Genomic DNA, 8,258 nt, shown 5'->3' on the forward strand with positions numbered 1-8,258 from the left:
GAGAGGACCCTTGAGGGCCTCCCAGATCCCAGGAAACAGCTTGCACCCAGAACCTCAGGACCCAGAGTCATGTCTTCACAGCCCCCAAGGCCCATGTTCAAGTTCAGGGTTTTCTAAACCTTTCTTGGGTCCAGGGAAGAGCGGATAATTAAGAACAAGCAACGCTGACAAAAAGAAAAAAAAAATCATTTCAGCCACACTACCCTTCCACAGGCTTCGTCGTGGCACAGGCCTCTGCTTTACAGCCTGGTGTATTTTTGGATGGTGCTCTTCACACGAGCACTACCAAGTGTGAGTCAATGGGGACTGCAAGCTTCAAAGAAGCTGTCGGGCCTTTTCTGTGTGTTTCTTTCTCTCTGTTCAGTTTTGAGATACTTCACATAAAAGACTCCATAAAAATAAATTGTGGAAAGTACAAGGCCAATAAAAATCCCAGTGGAAGCTGAACACTAGTTTATTTAAAAAGCCAAAGAACATGCACTTACCTCGTTCTGGATTCCCAGCTGCCTAGTTTCTGGGCCTAGCACATGGTCAATGCCCCATAAATATTAATTGATCAATGCATTAGTTGGTTGCTCACCCATCTGCAGAGCAACGGTCTACTGCTCTGCTTACACACACACACACAAGCCTAAGGAGAGAGTCCTTGGGCTTTGATGGGAGAGTTGCTAAGTTGGCAGGGAAGCCTGCCACAATGCCCTGCCTTCTACTTCCAGCTCTGCTTATTAAGAGTCAAATAATGATGTGGCAGAAAGTGAACTGCAAACACTGCCAAATTCTAAGAGAGGAGCTGGACGCATGCCTTTCAGGCCTCATGTATTTGGTCCACTTGGTCTGTGCCAAGCCCTGTGCTTTGCAGCAAAAATCCAGATGTGGCCATCTTACTGCATCTTATTAGCTGGACAGAATAGGGTGCGTGCAGAAGGCAACTTCTTTGTTCTTTTCTAATGTCTTTCAAACTCAATGCTCAGATGCATTTTTTCCCCCGGGCGTCTTGCATATAAAACCTTGGGCAGGTCTATAACTTTGAGCACCCAGAACAGTCCTTTTCAGTGTAAGACTCCCTCTGACTTCTTATCTAACTCTTGGGCTCTCTCTGTCTTGAGGCCAGGACTGCTTTGGGCTAGAAATAGGCATAGGAAGTGGGCACTTCAGTTTCTCCTTTCTTACCCAAATTCACACCCACATTCTACCCTCCAGACCCAGCATCTGACACCTCTGCATCTGGAATCCAACACAGGGCCCTCTGCTGACTGTCCTGAGAAAATCCTGGGCTTACCCTAAGAACTTCCTCAAGAATTCCTTTTTGAGATACCTCCAAGGGCAGCGCCATGGCTTGGGCGATGTTGCCATTCGCCAGTTGTTTACAATGTCCTCCCTCTTTTCAAATGACGAAAGGGCCGCCCTCAGGTCATTCTGAAGCTTCCTACAGAACACGCCCTGCCAATACATGAGCAGTCATGGCATGGTTGAAGCAGAGTAAAGAAGACCACTTTTCAAAATTAACCTCTTTTATTTTGAGATTATTGTCGATTCACGTGCAGTTATATGAAACAATACGGATGGTCTCCTGTGCTCTTCACTCAGTCTGCCCCAATGGTAGCACCTTACAAAACTAACAGAACATCACAACCAGGATATTGACATTGATGGATCCATCCCTCTTGTTCAGATTTCTTTTACTTGAACTCATTTTTATGTGTGTATTTTCAGTTCTATACAACTTAAAATTTACCTACATAATACTGTACATCAGCTGTGTTTCAATTTTTTGAAAAAGTTCTATATAATTTTATCACAGGAGTAGGTTCGTGTATCCACCACCACAGTCAAGATATGAAACAGTCTATCACCGTCAGAATGGTGCCCCTTTATAAGCACACCCACTTCCCTCCTACTTGCCCCTCCTCCCCTGCTGCTGCTGCTGCTAAGTCGCTTCAGTCGTGTCCGACTGTGCAACCCCATAGACGGCAGCCCACCAGGCTCCCCTGTCCCTGGGATTCTCCAGGCAAGAACACTGGAGTGGGTTGCCATGTCCTTCTCCAATGCATGAAAGTGAAAAGGGAAAGTAAAGTCGCTCCGTTGTGTCCGACCCTCAGCGACCGCATGGACTGCAGCCTTCCAGGCTCCTCCGTCCATGGGGATTTTCCAGGCAAGGGTACTGGAGTGGGATGCCATTGCCTTCTCCGCCCTCCTCCGCTGCTTCCTCCTAAATCTAGAGTAACCACAAATCTATTCCCCATTTCTATAACTTTGTCATTTTAAGAATGCTATATAAATGGAATCATGCTGTGAAAACTTTTGCGATTGACTGTTTCTCCGGCATAATTCTCTAGAGATGCGTTCAAGCCTGAATCAATAGTTTACTCCTCTTGGTGTGAATGTACCAAAGTTTGTTTAACCATTCACCTGCGTGAAGGGCATCCAGATTATTTGCAGTTTTTGGCTATTACAAATAAAGTTGCTATAAAGATTCACGTACAAGTTTTTGCTTGAATATGTTTCCATTTCTCTGAGATAAATGCCTAATATGCAGTTGCCAAGCCCTATGGTAATTGTATCGTTTTTATAAGGAATTGCCAGTCTTCCAGAGTGACTGTACAGTTTTATATTTCCATCAGCAATGTATGAATGACCAGTTTATCCATATCTTCACCAGCATTTGATATTGTAATTATTTTTTACTCAATCATTCTGATAGGTGTATAAAGATATCTGTGGTTTGACTTTGCATTTCTCTGATCACTAATGAGATTTAACATATTTGCATATGCTTCCTTGTCATTTATGTATAATCCTCAGTGAAATATCTGTTTATTTGCTGTTTTCTAAGTGGATTTTTGGTATTCTACTCTTAAATTTTGAGAGCTACATTCTAGATACTAGTCTTTTGTTGGATACATAGCTTGCAGATAATTGCTCCCAGTTTATAGTTTGTCTTTTCATCCTCTTAATAGAAACTTTCACAGAGAAAAGGATAGATTTTTCATTGTTCCTTTTATGGATTGTGACTTTGATGTCAAGTGTAAGAACTCATTGCCTAGCCCTAGAACCCAATCCAGGGTTTCCCAGGTGGCACGGTGGTAAAGAATCTGCCTTCCAATTCAGGAGACACAAAGGATCCAGCTTTGATACCTGGGTCAGGAAGATCCACTGGAGGAGAAAATGGCAACCCACTCCAGTACTCTTGCCTGGAGAATCCTATGGACGGAGGAACCTGGAGGGCTGCAGTCCATGAACTCGCAAAGAGCTGGACACGACTGAGTATGCGTGCAACGCAACAACGCAAGGTCCAGTCCTTTCCTTTTATTCTTCTAAAATTCTCACGGCTTTACAATTATATGTGAGTCTCTGATCCATTTTGAGTTTGTTTTAGTTTAATGCCGGGAGCCAGCATGAGGAATTCCGCCTGTGACAAGGTCATGAGGAAGGAAGCTGACATACACAAGGTCTGATCAGACTTCAGGAGTTCACCCTGGCATATCCTGAGCATCCACCCCCCCAAAAAATAAGACTCTGCCTGCTTTTCCACTCTTCTGATATTCTCTGGAAAAAAGTCAACTCTCAGGGCTTTAGTCTTCTGCATTTGAAAGGGATGTTTCAGTTAAACCCCCTCTGACAGCTCTCTAGCTTGCCCAACAGGTTCCCCAGATCTCTTACAGCTTGTGAATTGCTTACAGCCCCCCAACCTCGAGAGGCACAAAGCTTAAAAGTGTCTTAAAGATACAGAGCCTTTTCTAAAGAGTTAAAAATCATATCGGTGATGGGTTTTCACTGTTGACTCAATGATTGCTGCCAGGCCTCCATATTCTTTATCTTTTAGGCACCTGGGAGGATGTTAATCAATGTAAACAGGATATGGAAAAAGATATATAGTAGTTTTGATGTTAACAACACTAGACTTTTGAGTTAATTACTTTTCTCTTTGTTATATATCACTGCACTCCTCTTGTGTCCTTACTATGTAAGAATGTAACTTTATTTAGTGCTTTCTGAGAATGGCACCAGACTTTGGGAAGATCAACACAAATAAGTCTTCTGGTTGACAAACCCTTATCAGAAAAAAGGCTGTAAAATGTTAATTGGCCCTTTTGGCCGGAAGATGATGTAAGTTACCTAAGACTTGTGTATACCACTAGGTATGCAGAGAGAAAAGCCTGGTTTTGATGAGTCTGGACTGCTAACACTGCATAATTTTGTATTACCCATTGATCTCTATGTACAATCAAAAAAAGGTATAAAAGGCCTTCTGAACAATAGGGGCCAGAGCCAGTCGCTGGACTGGTTTCCCCCATGTCTCTCTCTCTCCTTTTCTCCTTTTCCCTCCCTCTGCTCTTTAATTTCAGGCTGAATTCCCGTCTGGGGCGCGGAGGCTTGCCAAGTCTACTTACTTGCCCTGGCTGTTAAGACCCACGCAAAAGGGAGCCTAAGGTGAGGCACCCTTAGATATTCAAGCGAGCGCTGGTGGCCAAACGTAAATGGTGCAAATTCCTTGTCTGGAATTTTATTGGTCTTCCATGCAATCCAAGTTATTCAGCCCTCTTTCTCCACTTAATTTTCCTACTACACTATTTCTTCCTAATCTAATCTTAAATTAATAAATAAACAAGTCTTTCCTCGCCAATGCAGTCCACGCTTCAAATTCCCTGGATCCACCGGGGCTGGACCCCGGCAGTTTAAGGTGTAAAATCAGTAGGGTTAATGGGGGATTTCTGTTGTTTTGTTGTGGGTGGGTGTGTGTGTGTGTGTGTGTGTGTGTGTATGTTCATTTATTGAAAGGCCATTTTTTTCCCATTAAATTTCTTCTGTACCTTTGTCAAACATTAATTGGGAATATTTGTGCAGAGTTATTTCTGCATTCTTTATTCTGTCCCATTGAACTACATGTTTATCCCTCTGATAGACTATACTGACAAAGTATAGATTATACTTTGATTATTGTAGCTATATAGTAAGCCTTATTATTTAGTACAGTGATTCTTCTCACTTCAGTCTACTTTTTCAAGATTATTTTAGCTATTCTAGTGTTTTCACCTTTTCAGAACATTTTTAAAAATAAAAATATAAAATAAAATTTATAAAATGGATTTTAGAATAAGCCTATCGATGTCTAAAACATGCTTTCCTGGGAATCTGATAGGAATCACATTAGGCCTGTAAATTAATCTGGGGAGAATTGACCTCTTTACTGTGTTGAGTTGGGAAGGCCATTTTTGCTCTGCAGTTTAGTGATGAATGTGTGTATGTTTGAGCAACCTAATACAAATAGTGTGCTGGCAGATAATAGAAGCTTAATAAATATTTTTGGCGAAAAGGAAGGATGGGAGAGCCTGGCAAAATCTTGAAAAGCTTGCATCAGTGGTTCCCAAATTTGGCCACACATACAATCCTCTGCCGACAGGAAAAGTACAGATTTCTGGGTTTCATTTCAGCCGGCCCTGCTGGTTCAGATTCTCCAGGGTTGAGGCCAGTGGACCTCTATTTTTAACACTCTCTGTAACTGATTCTCAGGTACAGTCAGGCTTGAGAACACAATACAGAAACTAGACTTGGAAGCAGTTTGCAGGCAATGAGCTGAGCCCCTTAGGACCACACTGTTCTTTTTGATATTTGCCCTGAAACAAAGGAAGTGGCAGCTGAAATCAAGTTCACTTAAGGCAAATGAACAAGTCCTTCAAGAAATATGGCTCAAAATGCGTAAACAGCCCTGGAGGGAGGGGCAAGGTCCTTTCCTATAAGGAGAAAGAGTAGATTCATTTTGAAACTGTAGCCACCCATTTCTTTTCCAGAGAAAATAAGAAACCAGAGTTCAGAGGACTGCAAGCAGTTGCAAAGTTGTAAATACTGTTATTAATTCACTGCATTGACTGCTTGATTAATCCCCTAAACTTGAGGCCATGAAACTGTGCAATGGGGCCCCGAGGGAGCTGACTCCAGCCCTGAGTGTTGGAAACAAGACTGTTCAGATGCCTGTAAACTTCTTTCCAAATAACCTTTCAGACTTTTCTATTATAAAAGAAAGTGAAAGTGAAGTCACTCAGTCGTGTCTTTTTGTTTGTTCTTTCTCTCTGCTGTTTCAATTTTTTTAATTTTCAGTGTAAAATTCATTATTTAAGTAATAAATATACAAAGTAAAGGAATTTTTAACAAAATATTCCCCTAATTCCATCACCGAAACACTGGGCAATTTCTACTACATTGGCTCACCTTCCCCGCTCTTCACTGTATTCCTCTGTGTGCATACACGCTTTTCTGTTGCTTTTTATCTTCATTGTATTCCTCTGTGTGCTTCTCTGTTGCTTTTTATTCAACTAGCATACAATTTGGAGTTGTTATGTCAGACATTTTCCTAAGTTGTGACTTTTCAGTATTTACTTTACTTGTTTCCTTGGCTGCGTAATATTCAATAGTGCTAATATACTCGAACTGCTCTTTTTCACCATGTTGTCTTTAGTATTACCATATTTTATCCTATTACCGTTTCTATTCTATTCTTTTTTTAAACAAAAATAATTTTTAATATTATTACTGATATATTCTAAGGCATTCCTGCCATTTTTAGTTTGCTGTTTTACTCAAGAATAATGAGACAAACATCTTAAACAGATATTTTCTTATTCTGAATTATTTCTTTGGGATAAATTCTCAGGAATATCATTGTTAGGTCATTGGGCATAAGTATCCTTATGGCTTTTGTTATTTCTGAGAATACCAAATTCACCAAAATTTTGCCAAAATTGGATAGTACCTTTTAAATTTTGCAAATGTGGTAGATGCAATGTATATATTGGCATTCATTGTTTTTTATTAGAATGTGTCTAATTTGTATTTTTATCATATACATTGTCTGTTTAAATACTTCATTGCTCTATTATAAATTATAATGACCTTTCTAAATATTATAGACATTAATCTGTATTCACAATTATGTACATGTTTCCCTATCCACTGCTCCTACTTTTACATTAATTTTGTCATTGTTACTAAACAGAAGTTTTAACTTTTCCAATATTGTCAACTTTGCAGTTCTTGTTTGTTACATGCTTTGTCTATTGCAGGCTACCAGAGAAATTTACTACGCCTCTGTAGATCTGGTAAAACCAGAGTCTATTTTCTTCCAGTTTTCCTATGCTTTTTTTTTTTTTTCAGTCAAACTCTGTGTAGTTTTAGTGGATGAGGTGAATTTGGAACCTAAGTCATCTTTTCCAGCTGTTTCAGTTCTGCCTACGGAGCTAGCCTCTTCCCCTGCACTGACTGCCGTAAGCCCCGGTCGTACAGCACTTGGTGTTCCTTGGCTCACACTGCGGCCCACCAAGCCTGTTTCCTGTGTACGCTTGATAGCTCCAAGTTTTAGGACTTTAGTTTTTGCTCTGGTGGTGGCTATCCGGTAATAGTGGATCCGCCATTTCACGCTTCCTTTTTTCTTAGAGGGTCCCATCTTATTTTTCTTTCCTATAATTTTTAGAATCAGAGCCCAAAAAGGAAAATATTCTTAAAAGAATGTATAACCATTTGGAATTGCATGGGGAAAACCTAGACAGATAACAAAACATATTACTCCCATAGCCTTTGAGCCAAGTCTCTCTTCAGATTTCTGCAAGGGATCTGGGGGCACTTTGAATACCATGGAAATTCCTTCAACCGATGGAGAACCCAAAAGTACCAGCTGCAACAAAGCATGTGTCCCAGAAAGTGTGACCACTGCACACTTCCGGTACAGTGAGAATGTACTCTTTATTGGTTTATCTTGATGTGAGAGGTTGATTCTCAAATTCTTCCACCAGAGGAAGTCCCACGTTGAGCTCGCAGGGGCCCATGCATGCGTCTGCATTCACACACACACACACACACACACACGCACAGCTTTATTCAACATAAACCCAGAACTAAAGAGGGTCGCAATCACTATTCAAAAAATGAGTTTCAGAAGTGACAAGCATGCTTTTTGGTTTTGTTTTTTTTTTTTTTGAAGTTGCTTCTTAAGTGGGCCAGACCTTCCATCCCAAGTCACCTTCTCAGAGCCCTGCCGGCCTCCTTCCTGATCGTACAGTATGTGGGTACATTCTTTAGACCAAAATCTGAGGCTCTTCCATGTGATCAGGGTCAGAAGGATGTCCAGGCAGAAACCCTCAGGTTCTGCCTCTGGAGATTGTCCCACTTTTTCTGTTCACCTAACACAATAGCAGCTTTTATTGGATTGCTTTGCCATTTGGCCAGCAGCCTTCCCTAAACAGAACAGTTCAATTGTCTTTTTAATC

Source organism: Ovis canadensis, chromosome 25, assembly GCF_042477335.2.
Source record: "Ovis canadensis isolate MfBH-ARS-UI-01 breed Bighorn chromosome 25, ARS-UI_OviCan_v2, whole genome shotgun sequence".
NCBI classification, from domain to species: Eukaryota; Metazoa; Chordata; class Mammalia; order Artiodactyla; family Bovidae; genus Ovis; species Ovis canadensis.